Genomic DNA, 24,146 nt, shown 5'->3' with positions numbered 1-24,146 from the left:
GTGACAACAGCCAGTGGGTCAGACTCAGACTCACAAGATTCAGCTGTCTGCAGCATGCAGAATCAGTGTTCTCCGGTGGATCCCATCTCACAGTCTAGCAGCAGCATTGGGTGCACCGTCGTTTGCTGCAGAGCAGGCTGAGTGGTACCAGGCAGGAGCTGTCCTATCCGTTATTGCAGCTGTTAGGAGGGATCCTGGGACAGAGACGATTTACTCTGCAGCAGCAGCGGCGGGTGCGCTACAGAGCTCCATTGGAAGAGCAGCGGTCACACTTGGATCCCGGTGTGAACCAAACAGGTGCTTCTGTACATGCAGGTGCTCTTCAGGGCTTGGAGCCCGGAGGCAGTCATCTCCATTGCCTTTGGGAGTTATGCCCCAGCTTGTTTGCATTATTTCAGGTGTTTAACATTTGTACTTAAAGCCTATAACATGTTCATATATCAAAAACTTAATGTACTGTAAGCTAAAGGACTGGACACACTTTTTAGCCAAGTGTTCTCTGCACGTAAATGTGTAAACCACAAAGTAATGTTCTTGACAAGCCAATTGGCAGTAACTGGGTCAAGGCACGTGGGGTACATGCCCTGGGCGCTGGGGTGAAGGATGGAGCCATGACATGCATATTGAAAACTGTCTGTGTTAATGTGCAATTCTAAAGTCTACTGGTAGCCGCATGCATCAGGCACTACAGTCACGTCCTACATACACTCACATACTGAAAAAACGGCATGGGACGTCCCAGCAGCTTTCAAACATATACACACACACTGCCTCTGCTGTGCACTGACCTACATTACGCTTCAGTCTCCACCCAGTGCCAGTTGCTCAATGTACACTCTTCTCGCAGTGGGTGAGTAGAGTCTTCCTGCAGTGTCTGTCATGTTGCCATCAACACAAGGTCCTCCATCACTGCCTTCTACTGCAGCAGTGACAAGCGTTCCATTTACCCCTGCAGGGGCAATCTCGTGACAAGCGACAGGCAGTAGTGGAAGGTACTGAAACAGCAACTCCACAGAATGCTTCAGGAATTAGAAGTGGTGTGCACACAAGTTTTCATGCAATAGATAATATTAGAACAATGGATCTATCATGCAGTAAGTGACAGTAGGCTTGTGTCTAGGGATGCTTGTGTGAGTTATAGAGTAAGGGCTATCTGGCACCACTCACCCTGCATCCTACATATACTCATTCCCTCCACACATCCGGATGGTAGGTCGACATGGATTTGGTCGACAGTCAATAGGTCATCCACTATTGGTCGACATTGACATGATTGACAGAGGAAAAAGGTTGACACATTAAAATGGTCGACACGGTACAGGTCAACACATGAAAAGGTCAACATGACTTTTTCACATTTTTTATTATTTGTAACCTTTTCTTACCTTACCAACTACATGTACTATGATTGGGATTAGTAACCTTGCCCGCAGCATGGTGAGCGAAGCGAGCCATGCAAGTAGACGCGGTGCACCATCTGAGTTTCCTGGTCCTGTTTATGCAAAAAACTACCCCCAAAAAGTTTAAAAATGTCAACCTTTTCATGTGTCAACCATGTCAAAGTCAACCAATTGTGGTTGACCTATTACCTATCGACCTTATCCATGTCAATTCATTGATCCATAACCCTCCAACCAGTGCCGGTGCTAGGATGTTCGGCACCGCCCTGCATACTATAAATTTGCATCTTCCCATAATTTACAAAGGGACAGCGTGCACCTTCGGTGCGTGCCAAAAGAAGGCATGTGGTCTCACAAGGAAGGGGCATGACCATACAATAGTTAGTACCCCCATTTTTGTTACGTCCTAGAGGATGCTGGGGTCCATTTAGTACCATGGGGTATAGATGGGTCCTTTGGGAGCCACTGGCACTTTAAGAATTTAATAGTGTGGGCTGGTCCCTCCCTCTATGCCCCTCCTACCAGACCCAGTTTAGAAAATGTGCACGGAGGAGCCGGTCACAGCTAGGGGAGCTCCTAGGAGTTTTTCTAGTTTTATTGTTTTCTAAGAGTTGTTGGGTACAGGAAGGCTGCTGGCAACAGCCTCCCTGCTTCGTGGGACTTGGGGGGGGGGGGGGGGGGGGGGAGTAGGAACCAACTCTCAAAGTTAATGGTTCTCTATCTTTGCTGATAGGACACGGAGCTCCTGAGGGTGCTGATCGCAAGCCCAAGAGGCGACCGCTCACTCCCGCAGCACGGCCGCCACCCCCTAACAGAACCAGAAGAAAGAAGAGTGGTGAGTTCAGTGCCATCGGCCCAGTTAGCGGGTCGCCGGCGGGAATGGAGGCACAAGGGTGGGAGCGCAGCTCTGTCAGGCTGCGCTCCATGAAGGCTCACCAACATTGTTATGTAGACGTAGCTGAGCGGCGTCCTTGGCCAGCGCGATCACCCTATACTGTCAAGACAGCTAACAGGGGCTAATCCCGCTGTTAGCACTAAACACCTCAGGCCAGTATGATCATATTATGTGCGGGAAGCTGCGCGCCATTACAGGGGCGGGGCTTCTCCTCAGAGCGGATCCAGCACTCACCAGCGTCATTTTCTACCTTCAGAACTCTGAAGCACGCTGACAGGGAGCGCTGACCCTACACCTGACTCCAGCTACTGCGGTTCCAGGGTGTTATAGACAGGGGGGAGAGTGTAATTAGTACTATTCAACCTATTAAGGTTGAATAGTCAGCGCCGGGCTTTTATCATAAAAACTGCTGCTGTGGCGCTGTGTGGCTGGCTCCTTAGACTCTGTCACTCACTGAAGGTACTCTGGGGGAAACAGTGTCTGACATTTTCCTGTGTGTGTATGTGTATTTATCCACATTACCATCTCTAAGGGCTCTGTATCATGTGCTGCAGAGTGTGTATCTTCTCCTGGAGAGTCTATCCCATGTACTCAGGACTGCAGAGGCGTCACTAGGGTTGGTGTCACCCGGTGTGGTAACTGATGGTGTCACCCCCCCATGGACCATACTGCGCGTGCTCACAAAGTAAGATGCAATCGCATCCAACATATGCAAATGCCTCTGCCTGATTTGACAGGCAGGGGAGTTCAGGGGGTGGAGATACGGCGTTGTGGGGTTATCGAATCCGCATTGCGGGGGAATGGCATCATAAATGGAGATGGGTTTGGGGCGGCCGTGTGACGTCACATGCAGATGCTGCGATTGGAAACATGGCGGCGTGTTACCCTAAATCAGCGATGCAAACACAATTGTATTCTTGACAAGTATATCACTGGCCACCAACAGCATGCTTGGAGGCTTTGCCCTGTGCTGGGCATCCCCAAGAATGCAAGGGATAGCAGTTGCAGTTTTGTTATTTTGGCAAAACTGCAACTGAAGCTTAATAAGGCACCTAGGCCAGTATACAATTACACGCGGAGAAACATCAGGGGCGAGAAACTCTGATGCTTCTTTGATATATTTTTTGGGGGGCTATCCAGTTAGGTCACCTGAAGTACAAAAAGTACATTTTCTCCCAAAAACACACAGGTTCAGTGACACCTGTGTGTTTTCAACAGCCCTGTTTTCGGACAATAACTGGGCTGTTTTCCGGGATTTTGCTCCGCCTGCCTGAGGGACGTGCTTAAGTGTAGTGTACCACACCATGGGGGTAATTCCAAGTTGATCGCAGCAGGAAATTTTTTAGCAGTTGGGCAAAACCATGTGCACTGCACGTGTGGCAGATATAACATTTGCAGAGAGAGTTATAGGCCCTACACACTGGCCGATTTGTTAGAAAGATATGAACGATCTCTTTCATAAATGAACAAGAACTCGTTCATATCTTTCAGTGTGGAGGCTCCAGGGATGAACGATGCGCGTCCCCGCGCTCGTTCATCGCTGGTCCCCCGTCGGCTGTACATGCAGGCCAATATGGACGATTTCGTCCATATTTGCCTGCACTTCAATGCAGCCGGGTGACGGGGGGAGTGAAGAAACTTCACTCCCCCCGTCACTGCCCCCCTGCCGCCGGATCGCTCGTCGGCCGTATCTGCCGTCGGGCAGCTCGGCGGCAGGTCGCCCAGTGTGTAGGGACCTTTAGATTTGGGTGGGTTATTTTATTTCTGTGCAGGGTAATACTGGCTGCTTTATTTTTACACTGCAAATTAGATTGCAGATTAAACTCACCACACCCAAATCTAACTCTCTCTCTGCACATGTTATATCTGCCTCCGCTGCAGTGCACATGGTTTTGCCAAGTTGCTAACAGAATTCCTGCTGCGATCAACTTGGAATTACCCCCCATATACCACATTATGCAGCACAATAGTAGGACCCCTATACTATCTAGTACTGGTGCTCCTTACACATTATGCCACATGGCATGAGCCAAAATTCACAGCGAATGAGACACAATTCACATTATGCCATACAGCAGGGATGGGGAACCTTTAGCCCTCCAGCTGTTGCTGAACTACACATACCAGCATGCCTTTAGCATTTGCAATTTGGGCATGCTAAAACTGTTGCAGGGTATGCTGGGATGTGTAGTTCAACAACAGCTGGAGGGCCAAAGGTTCCCCATCCCTGCCATACAGTATGAGATGAAATTCTAATTTTTACACACGGAATGAACCAAATTCACATTATGCCACACGGAATGAGCCAAAATTCACATTATGCCACATAGTATGAGCCACAATTCAGGGACAGGGAGAGTGACAGCAAGGACATAGGGACAGGGAGAATGACAGCAGGGACATAGGGACAGGGAGAATGACAGCAGGGACATAGGGACAGGGAGAGTGACATCAGAGACATAGGGACAGGGAGAGTGACAGCAGGGACAGAGAGAGGGACAGTGACAGGGAGAGTGACAGCAGGGACAGGGAGAGAGACAGTGACAGGGAGAGTGACAGCAGGGACATAGGGACAGGGAGAGTGACAGCCGGGACATAGGGGCAGGGAGAGTGACAGCGGGGACAAAGGGACAGAGAGAGTGACAGAGAGAGGGACACCAAGGGCATACAGAAGGGAGAGAAAGGCAGCAGTGTAAAATTACCTAATCAGCAGCGGCGGTGTGGAGGATGTGGTGATTGGCGGCGTGGGAGATGAGGAGGTTTAGGTCAGCAGTGGTGCAGAGTTGGCTGTGGTCGGCGGCGGATGAGGAGGCTGTGGCTGTCGGTGTGGAGGCTGTGGGCGGCGGTGCGGAGGAGGCTGTGCTGTGGGAGGCGGCAGTGCGGAGCAGGAGGCTGTGGGCGTGAGTGTGAAGAAGACAGCGGGCGGCAGTGGTGGCCTTTGACGTGGCTCTGGTCCGCCTATGACCGCCACTATATCAAATCTGCCAATATATTTTATTAACTAATAGGCCCTACACATTGGCCAATCCGCCGCCGAGCTGCCCGACAACGGATACGGGCGACCCGGCGGCGGGGGCAGTGACAGGGGGAGTGAAGTTACTTCACTCCCCCCGTCACGCGGCTCCATAGAACTGCAGCCAAATATGGACGAGATCGTCCATATTGGCCTGCATGCACAGCCAACGGGTGGCCAACGATGAACGAGCGTGGGGCCGCGCATCGTTCATTGCTGGTGCCTCCACACTGCACGATATGAACGTTATCTCGTTCACTAATGAATGAGATCGTTCATATCGTGCAGTGATGTCTGCCAGTGTGTAGGGCCTATTAGTAAAAAAAAATAACACTGGATTATACTGTAATAGTAAACTGTAAATACTAACATTAGATCACAAACACACCTTCTGGCAGCTGAAACAGCTCACAGCCAGCCAGGGAAGTAGAGACAATGAGGTCCGCACAGTCACTTCACTCACTGCAGTATAGCCAGGTCCTCCCTCTCTGGTAACACTGCACACTGCACAGCACTCGACTCGAGCTCCTCCCAGAATGGCCTGCGGTGCCGGCGTATGCGATGACGTCACAGGGAGTGACGTACAGCACCCGGCATCTATAGAGATTGCGGCAGTACGGACCCCATGGCGTTGTTCATAGGCAGGCCAGGCAGTTGTCTGATTTACTTTGAATCAATCTTTTGAAGTCGGCGGGGGTGCGGGGGCTTGATGCCGGGAGTGAATGTGGGTGCCGCTGCAGACGTGAATGGGATGGGGGTTCGGGTGTGCAGCTCTTTTTGGTGCATACTTACCTACTTTTGAAAAATAGTTTCAGGGAGATTGTAGGTATTAGCAGAATGCGCCGCGTGCCATTGAGGGGGCGTGTCGTGTCTCACTCCACCTTTGCATACAAACACACTGATTATATATGTCCAGAGCACAAAAGCTGTCAGAAAACTTTGTATAGCAGCCCATACAACGCTTTCACATATAGGTATATCCGTCGTATGGTCTGTTAATATGCTGCAGAAAATATAAACTCCTAAGTATTAGAATATTTTAACTACATGAATACGCCAGAGGTGCCATTCATATAAAGCGGCAAGTATCAATCCTGCATTCACATATCGGTGCCCTAATAATTGCTGTTCATACAAATAAGTGTGTGGTATGACGAGATTCATCTCAGTGAGGATGCAAACTAAGAATTCTGCCACCCAGAAGCATAACAAGGGTCAATGGTGCCAAGGGCAAATAAAAAACATTTTGCCCCTTAAAAAGGTGTCTTGTGTTGTGGACCCTCTTTTATTTTCTATATAATACCCCCATGCCTGCATTTTCTGTATAGTGACCACCTCTGTCCGCATATTCCCTGTAGTGACCCCCTTGTCCGCATATTCCCTGTAGTGACCCCCTTATCCGCATATTCCCTGTAGTGACCCCCTTATCCGCATATTCCCCGTAGTGACCCCTTGTCTGCATATTCCCCGTAGTGACCAATTGTCTGCATATTCCCCATAGTGACCTCCCATGTGTAAATATTCCACATAGTGACCAAATGTCTGCATATTCACTGTAGTGACCCCCTGGTCTGCATATTTCCTGCAATGACCCCCCCCTTGTCTGCACGCAGTATGCCCTCTGACTCCCCCTTGTCTGCACACAGTATGCCCTGTAGTGATGGTTGGTTCTAAATCGGAGTGGGAGAAGGTACCTTCTGACGTCACTAGGGGAGGAGACACGTCACCAGGGGGAGGAGCTACGGCTGAACAGGGTACCAGAAAAGTACCCTCGCGGGCTCGCTTTGCTCGCCACGCTTCGGGCTCAGTGGCTTGCTCCGCTCGCCACCTGATTACTGAAGGTAATAGTTGGTGGCGTGGATAGTAGAGGACCTATCCTGCTGGCAAAGCTCCTCCCCCTTGTGTCGTGCCTCCTCCCACTGACGTAAAAGGTCCCTTAGGCCACTTGAATCTAGCATCTACCCTGTAGTGACACCTAGTGTGCACACAATATGCCCTGTAGTGACCTCCTCTGTCTGCATATTCCCTAAAGTTACCCCCTTATCTGTGTGTTGCCTATAGTTTCCGCCCTTGCTTGCATTTTTCCTATAGTGACCCCCTTGTCTTTATTATGTTTACAGAGAACCCCCCATGTTCCTTACTGGGCTACTGATCCCCTATCCAGATCTTCCTGCTAGTGCTCCCAGCTCCCCTCAGTAGTTACTTACCATAGTAGAAGGGCCTCCTTCCTTCCCTCCGCACAGTCTTGGCTCCTCTCTGACAGGCAGCATGATGACTCACCAGCACTTTCTGATGCTGCCGGGGGGATGAGTCATCGCTGTAGCTGGGGAGGATTCTGTCTGCCTTCCTCCTTGTGTGCCTCCCGCAGCCAGCAGCGTAAATACAAAGAGTGTCTGCGGGCGGCCCTGAAGCCCAGGCCGCCAGTACAGCGAGTGCACGGCAGGTCCTGGACTGCCGCCGCAGGACACGCCCCCGGCATCTCCGGACCTTTTCAGGGGAGGGCAGAAATGCAGGAGAGGAAAAGAAAGGTTTGCGGGGCAGCGGGAGGCCTGTTCTGGTGACACCCCATTGAAGGGTGGATTCTTTAAGGGGAATGATAGCCCAGATTTCATCAAGGATGTCACATAATGAGAAAGAGACGCAGTTTTTGAGAAAGTCGGTAGAGGGTTTGCAGCATTCAGCTCCTACTTCCTCAAATACCCAACATAATAAAAAATGTACAATTGCCCAAATAATGCAAGTTGACACTGATACCGACTCTGATACAGGGGACGGTGATGGGGATATGCATGGGGGGGATGCCTCCCTTGCTAAGGGGGGTTCAGTTGATGATTGAAGCCATTAGGGATGTTTTGCATATTACTGAGAAGGTACCTGAGCCGGAACAGGAATCTTATTTTATGGAAAATAAGAAATCCTCCCTCACCTTCCCGGCTTCTAAACAGCTAAACTCTTTATTAGAAAAATCCTGAGAAAACCCAGAGAAAAAATTCTAGATCCCTAAATGTATTCTCATTGCTTTTCCTTTCCCTGAAGAGGATAGAAAGAAATGGGAAAACCCACCTATAGTAGACTCTAGGTTGTCTAAAAAGGTGGTTTTGCCTGTCCCTGGGTCAACCACACTAAAAGAGCCGGCAGACCGCAAGATTGAGATTACGCTCAAATCTCTATACACTGCTACAGGCGTGGCTTCAAGATCCAGTATTGCTTGTGCGTGGATTTCTAAAGGATTCTGCTGGGTTCATGGTTGAGGCCATGAAAGAACTTGGAATGCTGAATGCAAGGGCTACTTCCATGGCGGCCTCAGCACGCAGGGGTCTCTGGCTACGCCAATGGACTGCGGATGCAGAATCTAAGAAAAGTGGTCAGGCTCTGTTTGGGTACGCATTTAATGCGTGGATTTCCACAGCAACTGCGGGTAAGTCAACTTTTCTTCCCTCAGCAGCTCCACTGACTAGGAAATCTTATCCTATGTCCACACTGCAGTCCTTTCGGACCGCAAAATTCCCCGTCCACCTTCTTTAGGGGTGGTAGGGGAAAATCCCAAAAAAACCTGCACAAGCAGGTTATCAGGAACAGAAACCAGGTTCTGTTTCGTCAAAATCTTCAGCATGACGGTGGACCTCCCACCCTGGTGATTGGGCAGGTAGGAGCGAGACTAAAAAATTTCAGTCACATCTGGGCGTCATCAGGCCTAGACCCCTGGGTGACAGACATTGTTACCCAGGGATACAGACTGTACTTTCAGTAACTCCCACCTCACAGATTCTTCAAATCAGGCTTACCAGTTTCGCTGACAGAAAGTGCTATCCTACAGGAAGCCATTCAAAAATTGGTCAAAACAGATGTTATTGTCCCAGTTCCACCTCACCTACACCACAAGGGTTATTACTCAAACCTGTTTGTGGTGCCGAAACCGGATGGTTCGGTAAGGCCGGTTTTAAATCTAAAGTCATTGAACCCCTACTTAAGGGAATTCAGATTCAAGATGGAGTCTCTGAGAGCGGTGATCTCAGGTCTGGAGGAGGGGGAATTCCTAGTATCCCTGGATATCAAGGATGCGTACCTTCACATTCCAATCTGGCCGCCTCACCAGGCTTATCTCAGATTTGCGCTGCTGGATTGTCACTATCAGTTCCAGGCACTGCCGTTTGGCCTCTCCACAGCATAGAGGGTGTTCATCAAGGTCATGGCAGAGATGATGCTACTCCTCCGCATGCAAGGAGTGAACATAGGTGGTCATTCCGAGTTGTTCGCTCGTTGACGATTTTCGCAACGGAGCGATTAAGGCGAAAATGCGCATGCGCATGGTACGCAGTGCGCATGCGCTAAGTATTTTAGCTCAACACTTAGTAGATTTACTCACGTCCGAACGAAGAATTTCCATCGTTGAAGTGATCGTAGTGTGATTGACAGGAAGTGGGTGTTTCTGGGCGGAAACTGGACATTTTCTGGGAGTGTGCGGAAAAATGCAGGCGTGCCAGGATTAAATGCGGGAGTGTCTGGAGAAACGGGGGAGTGGCTGGCCGAACACAGGGCGTGTTTGTGACGTCAAACCAGGAACGAAACGGGCTGAGCTGATCGCAGTGTAGGAGTAAGTCTCGAGCTACTCAGAAACTGCTAAGAATTTTCTATTCGCAATCCTGCTAATCTTTCGTTCACAATTCTGCTAAGCTAAGATACACTCCCAGAGGGCGGCGGCCTAGCGTGTGCAATGCTGCTAAAATCTGCTAGCGAGCGAACAACTCGGATTGACCCCCATAGTTCCATATCTGGATGATCTCTCTTCAGTATGGAAGATTCCATGCGAGGTCCTTCCAACTGGATCTCCTAGACAAATGGTCGGGGTCACATCTTCACATGCACCAGCGGATTCGCCTGTCGCCGCAAGCCTGAATTTCACTCCTCTGGTGGATGCAAACTTCTCACCTACACAAGGGCCGCAGGTTTGGGATTCAGAATCGGATCCTTCTAACCACGGATGCAAGTCTCAGAGGTTGGGGAGCAGTCACCCAAGGGGAAAATTTCCAAGGAAAATGGTCAAGTCTGGAATCCATTCTTCTGATAACCATTCTGGAACTAAGGGCCATATACAACGGCCTTCTACAAGCGGCACATCTTCTGCAAGATCAGTCTATTCAGGTTCAGTCGGGCAATGTGACAGCAGTGTCCTAGATAAATCGACAGGGAGGAACAAAGAGCAGAGTGGCAATGTCAGAGGTAACAAGAATCCTCCTCTGGGCAGAAAAGCACGCGGTGGCGCTATCAGCAATCTTCATTCCGGGAGTGGACAACTGGGAAGCGGACTTGCTCAGCTGACTCGATCTCCATCCAGTAGAATGGGGCCTCCACCCGGAGGTGTTCGCAGAGGTGACAAGCCGATGGGGCGTACCTCAGGTAGACATGATGGCCTCTCGCCTCAACAAGAAGCTTCGCAGTTACTGCTCCAGGTCGAGAGACCCACAGGCAGTGGCGGTGGATGCACTGGTAACTCCGTGGGTGTTCCAGTCCGTGTATGTGTTCCCTCCATTTCCACTCATCCCAAGGATTCTCAAACTAATAAAAAGAACAAGAGTGCAGGCAATCCTCATTGCTCCGTACTGGCCAAGGAGGGCTTGGTACGGGATTCTTCTGGCCTGATTCAAACCTGATCGCTCTTGTGCGAAATCGCACAGCAGCTGAATATCGAACAACTGTGCATGCGTATGCACCGCATTGCGCATGCGCGACACCAAACAGCGATAGAATGGTGCGTAAATTTCTATCGTTAGGCGTACGCAAGGTGATTGACAGGAAGCAGATGTTTGGGGGTGGCAACTGGCCTTTATCTGGGAGTGTCAGGAAAAACACAGGCGTTCCCAAGCATTTTCTGGGAGGATGTGTGACGTCAGCTCCGGCCCTGAACAGCTTGATTGTATCGCACTGTAGGAGTAAGTCCTGGGCTATGCACACACTGCACAGACTGGAAAAATTATTTGATGGTGAGTGAGTTGCGAACGGATTTTCAGCTGTCCGCTGTCTGGCGAAGTTTTCGCACGGCATACACATGCATTCACACACTTGCACGTGCTGCAACTATCTGATCGCAGCCCTCTGCAAATTTGCAGAGGAGCGATCAGGTCTGAATGAGGTCCTAAGCTTCCATTCCCAGAGCCGTTACAGGGCTCAAATATGCCCAGTTCCGGCCCAGCCCCGAGTGCAAAACATCACACGTTACGCATAGGACAGCAGCATCGATAAGTTTAGAACTGAATGGGGTATCCTGAGGATGCCCGGTGTGGCTGCACAGACTGCAGGATGCCTATCTGGAGCATCCACAGGTCACTCTGGCAGTGCTGCAGCAATGATTATGGCTGTAGGGTGCCCTTCCAGGCATAACCAAGGGCCCTGGGGCAGCGACGGTGCAGCTCACAGAGTCCTTGCACTTTGGGGTATATTTACTAAGCTCCCGATTTTGACCGAGATGGTGTTTTTTCTTCAAAGTGTCATCTCGGGAATTTACTAAACTCAAATCACGGCAGTGATGAGGGCATTCGTATTTTTATTACGGCTGTGTAGTAAAAATACGAATGAATACACCATCGGTCAAACGCGGCTGTTTAGATATTGAACTCGGTCATTTACTAAGCATTCGTATTTGAAATCTCTACCGTGAAAATGCATGTGCGGCCGTGATAAAATACTAATCGTACAAAGCGCCTAAAAAAAAATAGACCTGCTTTTGAGAAGCGTATTTACATGTGTTTCCAATTCTACATTACTCACACCTGACTTTTTGGACCTTTAAAAAGGGGCCCAAACACATTTTTCTCCTCTCTCACTCTGAAATGGCTGCTACCGTGTGTAGTACTGCTTTCTTGTTTGCTGGGGGATACCTGACACTGCTCCATGAGGCTACAATAAACCAAGGCCAGGCAACTGAACATGGTCAGCAGGTTGTACAGGTTCCGCGTAGGCTGGTCAGGCCTGGTTTTTTTAGTGGGCGTTTAAACTTTAACAAATTGGCTGATGACCAGGTTATACAGATGGTCCGACTAAATGTAAATAACATTTTCCGTCTGTATGACCTTGACAAACTGAACCTAGACCATGAGACAGCACGCTCTCACTCTGTCTCAGGCCTGCAAAAACTCCTGGTTGTGTTGCACTTTATGGCTACTGGCAGCTTCCAGCCTGTGACTGGCGATGTCATTAGTATCTCACAGGCCACCTTTTATAAATATTTAATTCAGGTGAGTTAAAACATACATACACGTCTATGTCTAAGTGGTGCTTCTGTAATGTAATATAACACAGTATTGTATTGATTACAGGTCATGACACTCACCTTAAATTTAGGAATGTCAACTCAGGTTTTGGATGTCTTGGATGGCCACATAGATGCCTCTCTCTGCTTCCCTACCCAGGAGTCCCAGTGGCATGCAGTCAGGGTAGCTTTCTCTGAGCTTGCGGCCATGCCCAATGTGCTGGGTGCCATAGATTACACACACGTTGAGCTGAGGCCACCTAGGGGCAGCCAAAATATTTATACCAATAGACATCTGGGCCAAGACACTAATGTGCCGGCGGTTTCTGTAGCTAATGAAACAATACACATATTCCGTGTGAACAATTTATGACCTTCAACACAGGCATTTTTGCTGTAACAAATCAACATACATTTTTAAATTAACAAACTATTAGCTGCAGGCCTGATTATTATTTTTTTTGGTGTGTTCTGGGTGCCGAGGATTGGGCTGGCTCGTTGGTCCGGGTTCTACTGGAGCGTCTAACTGGGGATTGAACTGGGGTCTGGCTTGGTGTAGTTGTCCCCGAGCTAGATCTGACTTGGTGTGATGCCAACACATTAAGGCTTTGACTGAGTATATTGAGGCTTGCAGTCAGTTGCGTATTAGCGGCAGTGTTGCTTGCTATTATTCTGGACAGGTTGTCGTTTACAATTTGGTTGTGTTGGATTAGCTGAATTAGGGATTGGTGCCGCCGCTGTTGTTCATCCATGATGCGTTGGAGATTGGCTTGCAATTGGGAGTTGTCTGCCCTCATCTGCTCCATTGAATTGGCAATTCTGCCCACCTGAACTATAAGTCTGCCTGAGTTTCGACTCAGTCTAGGCAGATGATGGGGCAGACTTGCCAGGTATTGGCTGGGGGTGTTGAGGCACGCATACTTTTGGTCCTGTTGTGAGGCCCAACGGCTCCAAAACTCAGGGCCCATTTGTGTCTGGGGTGGTGTTGTGCTCAATTGGGGGCTGTGGGATGTTTGGGGTGGTTGGGGTATGTCCTGCCGTGTGGTTGGTTGGGTAGGATCGATGGGCTGCAGTTGTAGTGTGCAGGTTTCCTGCTGGTCACTTTCCTGCTGGGCATCCTCGGTCATGATGGCTGGTTCTGTATGGGGTTGAAGACAGCCACTATTTAGTAATTATTTAGCATTGGTTTTACTATAGCTTTACGTCAACATGCATTACTTCTTAATATTCATGTTGGATTTGATAAATAGATTGTGGCCTAAACTTAACTATGTTGTTCACCTTTTTGCATAAATATGTGGCTTCTAACGTTCACCACTCAGTTGTAATAAGTTTGAGGGAATTGTTGGACTCTGAGCCATAATTAATGTGCGAACACGAAGAACTCTAACAAATACAAATTACTACATTTACATATTGGGTATGAAGCTTCCTTTGGAACAACACACACAATACAATAAATGTGTTGACCAATACACTCATACATTGTTCAAGGCAGTCAGTGGTCTGCCCAAAACGATAACAAATATAGTGGTCTAAAATGTAAACATTAACAATGGGTGAAAAAGTCTTAAGGTGCCCTATGTTTAGAACTGGTGATGTTGGCCATGCTAAACAATTGGATGAGACTTAACATTTATGTAGTTGTTTTTAGCAAAGATTAAAAGTACAAATATTTGTTGATATGGCCAACATCACATCTGACAATTAACCATCTAAAAAAAACTTACCACCATGTGCTTGCTGTTGGTGATTATTACAAGGATGACTGTTCATGTGTTGTTGTTGTTTTTTTTTAATGTGCACAAACAGTGGGGAAGATGTATAAACCTGGAGAAGGCATAAGGAAGTGATAAACCAGTGATATGTGCAAGGTGATAAAGGCACAAGGCAAACAGCTCCAATATGTAAATTTACTTTTTTTTTATTTTTGTGCTGCTGCCTTTATCACCTTGCACATATCACTGGTTTTTCACTTCCTTATGCCTTCTCCAGGTTAATACATCTAATCCACTGTTTTTTACCTGCTTTACAGGTAATTGTTATGTTTACTCACCAGACAACTGAGGGGATTGTGGCTCCTCACTTTGTGGGCTGGCCAAAATAGCTTGTGGTGGCAGGGCCGACACTGTGGAGATGCGCCGTTGGGGTGGTGATGATGGTGCTGGTGATTCAGCCTCAAGACGGCGTCTCTTGGTTGGCCTACTAGCCACAGTAACCGAGCCCTGTGATGGGGGCCTTAGTGGAGGGGGGTTTGCTGAAGATGAACCTATGTGATAAGATAAACATTAACATTTTGTTTTTCTATGTGTTTGCAGAATATGTGTTTACAGTAAAATCTTACCTGCATTGCCAGCATCTGCATCTCTTGGCAGTGTGGGATGTGGCCTGGCTGTGCTGCTTCTCTTTCGTACTGTAGAAATATGAAGAATGTCCTTATGAACATACTATTTTGTTGATATGTTATGCAAATTCCTTATTGTGATGTAAACATATGTGGTACCTGATGAGAACTAAACTATTCGATGCTTGTGCTTTTCTGCCTGACTTCATTGGGTGTGTATACTTTAAATAAGAACCAATTTCACCAAACAATACATACACAAAGGTGCATAATGCACAATATTATACTACTTAAAACCCAAACGTCGTAGCTTGACACAACCACAATATTGCACTCTAAGTTACCAATTTTTGATGCTAACAAGAAAACACTATCCACAAATATCTGCCCAAAATTGTAAACATCAAAACCAAATATGCATGAAAAATCACATCAAGCACACAAAGGACAACCCAGAACAACACACAATAAACATAAATCCATTGAAATTGTGAAATAAAAAAACTTTGCATAAAACATAATAATCACACATCTTTAAAATACACCTACAAACATTTACTTTTGAAATAAAACACCAGAAAAAGGCCAGGGCAACCAGAAAAATTAACAATACAAAGGATAAAAACATACATAATTGATATTAACACTACATCAGGCTTGGGCAACCTGTGGCTCTCCAGATGTAGTGAAACTACACATCCCAGCATGCCCTGCCACAGTTTTAGCATTCCATAATAGCAAAACTGTGGCAAGGCATGATGGGACTTGTAGTTTTACAACAGCTGGAGAGCCACAGGTTGGCCAGGCCTGCACTACATCACCAACACATTAGAAGAATGAACCAACTTACAATCACAATTAGCTAGAAGACATTTCAGACAACTAAGGACAAAGCACAGATGTTTACATTTTAAAAAGCAAGACAAATAACTCACCATCCTGCCTTGGGCGATCTGAATCCCGGACATGAGTCGCACCAACCACTTCTGGCGGAATCAGAGTACGCACAGGCTCCTCCCAATCCCGATAAGACGCTCGGAAGGGGTGTCCACCCCCGGTTTGGCGGGCTGATTTAGCCTCCTTCGACATCTTTGCCTTGACACGGCGCTTGATGTCGTAGAATCGCTTACGACACGTGTCCTCGGTCCGCCTTACCACACCCTCACTATTCACAGCCGCAACGACCTTCCCCCACAGAACAGTCTTCCTGCGTGACGACACCTTTGCAGCATCATGGCCAAACAACTGTCGATGATGCCTCATCAGCTCCCGCACCAATGCCATATTCTCAGCGTAGCTGAATTTAACATTGCGGCCCGTCTTTGTAGTGGTGCGTGGCTGCGGAGCCACAACACCATCACTATTACTGGAGGCCGCAGCAGCAACCTCCCCCTCCTCCTCACTAACCTCCTCCACCTCATTCAGCTCCTCCCTCTCACTCACCTCCTCCACCTCCTCCACCTCACTCACCTCCTCCACCTCACTCACCTCTGACTGGGACATAATCAGGACAAACAACAAATAACACTGAGAAAAAAAAAACAGTAAACACACTCCTCACCACACACCAAACACACACACACACACACACACACACACACACACACACACACACACACTCACTCACTCACTCACTCACAATGACAAGAGACGTTAAAAAAAATACAATGACAAAAAACTTGACAGACTTTTAAATAACTACACAACAAGTATGACAAGACTACTTACACACACAGTACAGCACTCAACAATCGAAAAGAACCTCCTCAAATCCGCCACAAACTCCAAAAAACTCATTAACTCCTAACACACCTTCCTCTCACCTCTCCACTAGCTAAACCCACGAGGTGCGGGCGGTTTGGGGCGTTTTTATAGTAATGAGCACAGACACTCCTCCATCACGAATCAAACCAATCACGGACGAGTGACAAAAACGAAACTTAGAAAAAAAACGCGGCCGGGAACGGATAAACACTGCCGTAACAGAAATGCGACGCAGTCGTAAAAATAACTCATAACACGGCCGCAAAACCACTAAATCGGCCGCATTCTACCTTACAAAACCACGAATAACATCGACATCGGGAAACACGAAAAATACAAATACGACAGCTTAGTAAATGAGGCGTAACATTTTCAAAAAGTTGCAAATTCACACATTCGATGTCATTCGTGATGAATCTCCCTCCAAATCGGTACAAATACGATTGTTAGTAAATTTACCCCTTTGTGCGGCAGAACCACTCACACATCCCTTGTTATGGTCTTGTCCATTCCTCAATAATAGGGGGTATGTGCATGTGGTATTCATCACTGTTGTAACGTTTCGCCTTGCTTTAGCATTTCCCCAATTTGTGCTTCCTTTGTGTATTTTTATGAGTACTACCAACATTTTAAAGAACAGTTTTCAAGGGGTGCAATTCTTTTACTTGGCACCATCAACTCAAGTTACACATCTGTTCATAGCTAACTGGTAGCTTTTCTTAGCATTGAGTTTCAAGCAGTGGTCAGAATGGAAATTTTAAATTTAGGATACAGAACTGACAGGGGGGGCCACTAATGTTTTCATACAGGTTGAGTCTCCCTTATCCAAAATGCTTGGGACCAGAGGTTTTTTGGATATCGGATTTTTCCGTATTTTGGAATAATTGCATACCATAATGAGATATCATGGCGATGGGACCCAAGTATAAGCACAGAATGCATTTATGTTACATATACACCTTATACACACAGCCTGAAGGTCATTTTAGCCAATATTTTTTATAACTTTGTGCATTAAACAAAGTGTGTCTACATTCACACAATTCATTTATGTTTCATATACACCTTATACACACAGCCTGAAGGTCATTTAATACAATATTTTTAATAACTTTTTGTATTAAACAAAGTTTGTGTACATTGAGCCATCAGAAAACAAAGGTTTCACTATCTCACTCTCACTCAAAAAAGTCCGTATTTCGGAATATTTGGATATGGGATACTCAACCTGTATCACCATATTCGTAATAATGATACAGTGATACCAGGGTCTAATGCATAGGGTCACTTACCAGGGACATGGGCTTTTTGCCCACTTAACATGCGCCACAGGCCTGACTGCACCCCTGTGCCTAGTGCCCAAAGACCCTGGTGGTCTAGGATATGTTAAATAAGTGAAGGTGGCCAAAGCTGGGTAGAGCTGGGTGGGTCTGCAATGGGAAGCTTTGTTTAGCTCTTTTCTGCTTGACCACTGCAGCAATCTCTGGTCCTCAGCTTCTTGCTTCGGTCAATGGTACGTCCCTGGCCAGTGGCATCTCCTCTTCTATCTTCCATCAGTGCTTCTACCCTGGCTGGCTCTTTCTTCTTTTCTGCAGCAAGTCTTCTTTCCTTCCTTCTCTGCTCTTCTCTTATCACAGCCCTCTTCCATCAAAGCACCCCTCACAGCACACCTCCAACCCCTCAAAAGCACAGTGCCCCTCACAGCACACTTCCCCTCAGAGCATACATCACAGCATAGCACACCTTCCCTCTCAGCACAGCACATCTCCCTACACTGTGCTGCATAGATTCCTCTGCAGATTTTTGAATTTGGGGCTGGCTGCAAGGGTATGGGTCATTAGGTTGACCACACTTAGGTTGACAGTCATTAGGTCGACCACTATTGGTCGACATGCATTAGGTCAACAGGTCGACATGCACTAGGTCAATATGGAAAAAGGTCGACATGAGTTTTTTTGACTAGTTTTTGGTGTCATTTTCTTAGTAAAGTGATGGGGAACCCCAATTAGTGCACTGTGTCCCATCGCAAGGCTGATGCTTCGGGCAAGGTGCCTCGCTCTGCTGCGCTCGGCACAGGTTACTGTTCCTAATTGTAGTCCACGTGGATCGTAAAGTATGAAAAAGTTTAAAAAATTGAGAAAAAAAGTGAAAAACTCATGTCAACCTTTTCTTCATGTCGACCTAGTACATGTCGACCTATTGACCATGTTGACCTAATGCATGTCGACTGATAGTGGTCGACCTAATAACTGTCGACCTAAGTGCTGTCGACCTAATGACCGTAACCTGGCTGCAAGCCCATCAAGGATTGTGGGGAACCCAGAAACCTTTATGAACTCTACTTTTGGAATATTGAAGTACTAGAAGTGGCTTCTGTGACTGGGCCTAGTTACCTAGAATTATGGTACCGAAGTAGGAGGATCCCTTGTGATTTGTAACTTGTTTTAGACTGCAGGTTATGCAAAACATTAGCTGCCACTGCACTAACGTATTGTATAGAAATATGTAAAATACACTGTGCCTACATAGTAAAATGTGAATTTCATTATATAATATAATCTTCTATATATATATAAAAGGCAAAAAAGGAGATTGACTCACTGATTCACTCATCACAAAATCTCTTAAACCACAAGGCCTACAATCTTGAAACTTGGCAGATAGCTTCTCCTTAGGTCCCAGGTGCTTGCTAAGAACCGGTTTTACAAATGTCACTGCCCATCCACAGAAATCGACAAAAATGTATGTATGTATGTATGTATGTATGTATGTATTGTATATATGTATGTTCCAGCATAACTCCAGAATGCCTGCAGCAATTTACACCAAACTCGGTGCACATATGACTTACAATCTGGGAACAAACACTGTGGGGGTAAGACACCCCTAGAACCCTTAGGGGTGGGGCAGCAGCACAGAGTATATCAGGAGACAGCATAACTCTGGAATGCCCGGTGCAATTTACACAAAACTTGGTACACATATGATTTACAATCTGGGAACTAACACTGTGAGGGTAACACACCCCTAGGGGTGGGCCAGCAGCACAGACTATATCAGGGCATGCATGATATGTCAGTGACAACAGGGCTTCATGTGACAGTGGCAGTGACATGATGTGAGGAGGGGAATGGCGGTAGCAGGAAGCCACATGCTGAGAGTCATATAGTGGGAGGAGCAGGGTCCCCAGCGGCACAGAGTATATTAGTAGATGCATGATATGTCAGGCAGGAGAGGGCTGCATGTGACAGGGGCAGTGACATGATGTCAGGAGGGGAATGGAGGTAGCACGAACCCACACACTGAGAGTTATATAGTGGAAGTAGCAGGGTCTCCCAGCAGTACAGAGTATATCAGGAGATGCATCATGTGCTGCGCTATATAAGAAACTGTAAATAAATCGATCAGTTCACAGGGGCACTGACATGATGTGAGGAGGGGAATGGAGGCAGCAAGAAGCCACACACTGAGAGTTGTACAGTGGGAAGAGAAGGGTCCCTAGGGGGACCAAAAAGGGGTCCGGCCACTACACAAAGTGGATCAGGGAAGCAAGCTATGCCTATATACTAGATCTCCAACCAACGTCAATTAACGAACAACTATAATTCGAATTTACCATCCTCATCCCATAGCGAAGCACGGGTATTCAGCTAGTGTAGTATAATGTAACAAATCTCTGATATTTGTAAAATTAAAATTGCAGAAAAATATAATACATGAATCATTATACATCTGGGTATTCATTTACTAAAATGGAGGCTCTTCAAAGCCACAACTTGCCGTCAGCTCTGATCCTGGGTTTTAAAAGGGCAGTGATAATACATGTAAAATACTCCTGGTTTAGTTTTGCATTTACTATTACTGCCCTTTTAAATCCAGCAGCCTGCTGCTACTCAGTAAATATACCCCTTGGTCTCATTTTGAGTGCACGGGTGAGACGTTAGGTAAGTTTCATTCTGTTTATAACATGCTGCCATATTGCAGATAAATCAGTCCAGCAATTTATGACAAATACTGTGTTATAAAATGAACGGAATCTTGTTCCATTGTCTTACATACAGATACACTTTATCCAGTTATTATTAACTCTAGTGATAAGTGCTATGACTATGGTTTTTTTCTGATGTACAGTATTATGGGGCTGACCTTTGCTATCAGGTTCTTACAAATGCAGGCACAATACAGTGCTCTGAGTAGCTGGAAACTGAGGAGATACCATATGCATGTTCTCTTCTAATGAATACTGCATGATTTCCACTGGATCACATATCAACCGGTGTTGTGTACTGAACATTGATCGCTGTATCTTTTCCTTGGAAGTCCTGATAAAGCATAGTATATATTTTATCAATAAAATGACAACTTGGAGGTTATTTGCTTTTACAAGTGAATTGCACCCATAAAACAAGTTAAAAGAGCAATTATCTGATGTTAGTTACTACTTGTGCTAATCAAAACTTATTTTATAATTTTTTTGTTTTCTACTGTATATAGGCAGTGTCAGACTGGGGCAAGAAGGGCCCACCAGGGAAATGCAATCACAGGGGCCCACTAAGGGGCATTGCCATATGCTGGAAGGGGTGTGGCCAAGTAACCAGAGAGGAGTGGCCAGCCATTATAGGTGCCATCTAGCATAGTATATAAAGAAAAAGACCTCTACCTCGCTGCCCACTTAAACCTGTTGTATGTGCCTGGGTTACACCAGGAGAGAACAATAGTATATGCACCTGGGTTACACCAGGATAGAACAGTAGTATACTGCATTTGCCTGGGTCACATTGGGAGAGAACAGTAGTATATGTGCCTGGGTCACACCAGAATAGAACAGTAGTATATGCGCCTGGGTTACACCTGGAGAGAACAGAAGTATATGCGCCTGGGTTACACCTGGAGAGAACAGTAGTATATGTGCCTGGGTCACACTGGGAGAGAACAGTAGTATATGCACCTGGGTTACACCAGGATAGAACAGTAGTATACTGCATGTGCCTGGGTCACATTGGGAGAGAACAGTAGTATATGTGCCTGGATCACACCAGAATAGAACAGTAGTATATGCGCCTGGGTTACACCTGGAGAGAACAGAAGTATATGCGCCTGGGTTACACCTGGAGAGAACAGTAGTATATGTGCCTGGGTCACACTGGGAGAGAACAGTAGTATATGTGCCTGGGCCACACCAGGATAGAACAGTAGTATACGCGCCTGGGTTACACCTGGAGAGAACAGTAGTATATGCGCCTGGGTTACACCTGGAGAGAACAGTAGTATATGTGCCTTGGTTACACCGGGAGAGAACAGTAGTATACGCGCCTGGTTTACACCTGGAGAGAACAGTAGTATATGCGCCTGGGCATGTTTTTATTTATGCACAGCTTCCATTTTATAACAAAATATAAACATTATAATCATATTTACAATTATATACATAATAAATAAATAGAGATCATTACATCATGATATTTACCGTTTACATAACTCAAATATGTTTTCCATCACTTTATCATACTTTCATTTTAAACATTTTCCTTGATCCACATAATTTCTGTGAATCCATTTCAGGGAACCCCCCCAACATTTCCCACTTAGCTGACTCAACATTTAACACACATTTATCCATCTATCATAAACCCTCCACCTCCATACACTCCCACATTTATCCACAATCCTACCTTCATTCATACCTTTCACCCTCCATACATACCGGACTACCAACAAATAATTATAACTAGAGTGACATATCTGCATATTTTAAGGTGTATGCAAACCCCTTCTTTAAAAAAAAAAAAGAAACCACAAAACCTAATCAGCTGAGAAAAAGTGACCAGGACAGAAAAGAACCTGAGACTGAAAAGAGGATATCTTCCACCACCCACTAAGGGGGTTTCAACTGGCGCCACAATCTGGACCAGCTGACAGTGTCCAATCTCTTCTTCTCTAGATCCATCATCCGACTCACCTCATGAAGAATACGACCCACCACCTCTTCACAGGGAAGGACTTTTCCTCTCAAACTAACCAGACACCGTGCCTGCCACGTGTGGAACCTAACCGCTAAACTGACTAAAAAAATTGTGCCTAAATCAAAGCCCCCATACCCTTTGAATGCCCCGTAGACCCATTCCGGGTAACTGAGCCCCGAAAGGCAAGGGATGCCTATGGCACCCGACACTGTTTTGTAAACCTTTATGTTAAAGGGACATCTACAGAAGAAGTTGTCCATGGTCTCCTCCTCCCCTTGACATTCCTCCCGTGGGCAAACACGTTCATCGGCACTTCTAAATTTGATGTTTCCCCTAACATAAAGCTTCCCTTGAAAAGAGAACCAGGCAATATCCCTAAACTTCAGAGGCACCCTCTGGGAATTTACCAGATTCAATCCTTCTGTGAGAACATTACCTGGGCAGTCTTTCAGGGCCAATGGGACATAAAAGTGGGAACACAAGACCCTCTTCCCCAACTCCTTTCTCGAGAGATCTCTTATATCACCCACCTGCAGGCCCCATAGCCTAATCACTTTCAGACACTGGATCACATAGATCGGGAGGTAGCCTCTCTGAGCCCGAAAAATTCTCAGTCTGCCATCCTGTAACCATACTCTAATAAAGGGAGACACCCATTCCCTAAAGCCATTTACCCACCGAGGGGGTGTCTCTAAGCAGAGACCACCGACATTTAGCTTTAAAAAGCTGTTGCAAAGAACACTACGGGGTTTACCATATCCAAGCCCCCTTCTGCCCTCGGTCTGTAAGTGATACCTCTTTTCACAATGTTCATCTTGTTCCCCCACAAAAGTAGAAAAAACAAGGAATTCATTCTAGTCCACAAAGATTGCGGCAAAAAACATACATAGCTGACATACAAAAACATTGGGATCAGGTAAGTTTTACACAGGTCCACCCTTTCCCTCAGAGAGAACTTCCATCCTATCCAGCTCTTTACTTTACGGGTTGCACCATCCAGTTTCCCGATCCAATTTGTACTTGCATAGTCACCATGATCAAATTTGATGCCCAAGATTTTTATACATTGACTGGCCCTGGGGAGGCTGTCCGGAAGATCAAACTCGTTGCCTTCCTCCCCCATCCAGAAAGCTTCACACTTGTCCTGATTGATTATGGAACCCGAAGCACTTGAATATTCCATGATCAGTTGATCTACATCACATGCCTCTGCCACCGATGACAGGACTACTGTGACATCATCAGCATAGGCTACTACACTCAAAGGAAACTCTGGGTTCAGCTGCACCCCTTCCAACATGCCGCCCTCAACCCTTCTTATAAAAAGGATCGATTGCAAACACGTACAAAAGAGGGCTCAGGGGACACCCCTGACGAACACCAGAGTCTACCGGAAATGCAGGCCCTACCCAACCATTCACAAGTGGGAAGCTCTCGGCCTTTTTATACAAAACTTTCAACCAATTTACCGCCCTTATAGGGAAACCATACCTTTCAAGTAAGGCCCACAGGTACTCATGA

At 46.6% G+C, this 24,146-nt stretch overlaps 1 long non-coding RNA gene across 2 annotated transcripts in view; it reads left to right on the top strand.

Annotated features, from left to right (window-relative positions):
• Positions 1-24,146, top strand: part of LOC135051273 (uncharacterized) — a 183,553-nt gene that overhangs the window by 47,668 nt on the left and 111,739 nt on the right. The gene's annotated exons all lie outside the window — the stretch shown is intronic.

The sequence above is a fragment of the Pseudophryne corroboree genome, chromosome 2 (genome assembly GCF_028390025.1).
Source record: "Pseudophryne corroboree isolate aPseCor3 chromosome 2, aPseCor3.hap2, whole genome shotgun sequence".
NCBI lineage: Eukaryota > Metazoa > Chordata > Amphibia > Anura > Myobatrachidae > Pseudophryne > Pseudophryne corroboree.
The sequence above is the reverse complement of the archived record's forward strand: the minus strand, read 5'-3'. Positions and strand labels throughout refer to the sequence as shown.